Below are 1,214 nucleotides of genomic sequence, written 5' to 3'. Positions count from 1 at the left end.
GCTGAGGCAGGAGACTCGCTTGAGCCCAGGAGTTGGAGGTTGCTGTGAGCTGTGATTCTATAGTACTCTACCTAGGGGGACAGCTTAAGGCTCCTGTCTCCAAAAAAAAAAAATAGCTTGGACAGGCAGCGCCTGTGGCTCAGTGGGTAGGGCGTCAGTCCCATATACCAAGGGTAGCAGGTTTGAACCTGGCTCCGGCCAGACTGCAACAAAAAGACAGCCAGGCATTGTGGTGGCACCTGTAGTCCTAGCTACTTGGGAGGCTGAGGCAAGAGAATCACCTAAGCCTAGGGGTTGGAGGTTGCTGTGAGCTGTGACGCCATAGCACTCTACCGAGGGCAATAAAGTGAGACTCTGTCTCTAAAATAAATAATTAAAAAAAAATAGTTTTGACCAAGTTTCCCTGCTTGTAGACCACATATCTATCTATCCAGAGATATTAAAACTGTTGCCTATCTCCTCCAGGTGATTGCAGATTAGAAATAAGAAGCAATTAGGTCCCAGTTGCTTCCAGTCTCTTCCAGTTTGATCTGCCTCTTGTTTGAGTTCTGACTTAGGAGTTGCTCCTTCCCAGAGTTTTGAAGCCAAACCCAGTTCCTTATAATTACCTAACAGTAGTTAGAACACGACTACAGAGGAGCTAGATGGTATAGACAGAGGATGCAGACGTTAGCAAAAGACCTTTAGGGGACTTCAGTGCACCGTCAGAGGCAACTCTCATCTGTACTGGAAAGGACAGTGTAGTGGGGGTAGGGCCGAGTATATAGCCCTTCTTTAAGTGAACTAGGACATGTCCTGACTTTCACAAACACCACCCTTCCCAGAAGCTCCCACTCACCTCTGCAGTGGGCTGTTTCCAACGTCCTCTGAGGTCCTAGTGACAGGTCAATCAAGCCTGCCTCCTCTTCTCTTTCAGCACTCCCTGCTTTGGTGGCTGCCGCTTGGGGAACTGGCCAGCCCTGTTGTTACTTGGTCTGGAGGCTGGCCATGGTGATCTCATTAAATTGCTGCTGACTGGTTTGGGCTGGGCACGTGACGAGAGAAAAAGTTTGGGTCTGCGTGGGCTGGAAACAAAACACCCTTATTCCCAAAGGGCACGTCCTTAAAGCTGAGAGGAAATGCGCAGTTCAAGTAGAAGCTTGAAAAAAGTGTATTTGGCCAAACTCTGAGCTTTCCCCCATTTTTTGTCTTTTAAAAAATTTTCTTTGGGGCAG

General features: G+C 48.2%; 1 protein-coding gene across 2 annotated transcripts in view; it reads right to left on the bottom strand.

Moving 5' to 3' along the window:
* The window catches only part of FAXDC2 (fatty acid hydroxylase domain containing 2), a 33,250-nt gene extending 32,271 nt beyond the window's left edge, over positions 1–979 (bottom strand). For both annotated transcript variants that reach the window (XM_023515411.1, XM_012808395.2), the window contains exon 1: positions 839–979. The gene's annotated coding sequence lies outside the window, so the exon portion shown is untranslated. The remainder of the gene's footprint in view (positions 1–838) is intronic.
* Positions 980–1,214: the final 235 nt, after the last annotated feature.

This window comes from Otolemur garnettii, unplaced genomic scaffold, assembly GCF_000181295.1.
Source record: "Otolemur garnettii isolate 467f Iridium unplaced genomic scaffold, OtoGar3 scaffold00003, whole genome shotgun sequence".
NCBI lineage: Eukaryota > Metazoa > Chordata > Mammalia > Primates > Galagidae > Otolemur > Otolemur garnettii.
Note: the sequence above shows the minus strand (reverse complement) of the source record. Positions and strands in the feature narration are given on the sequence as shown.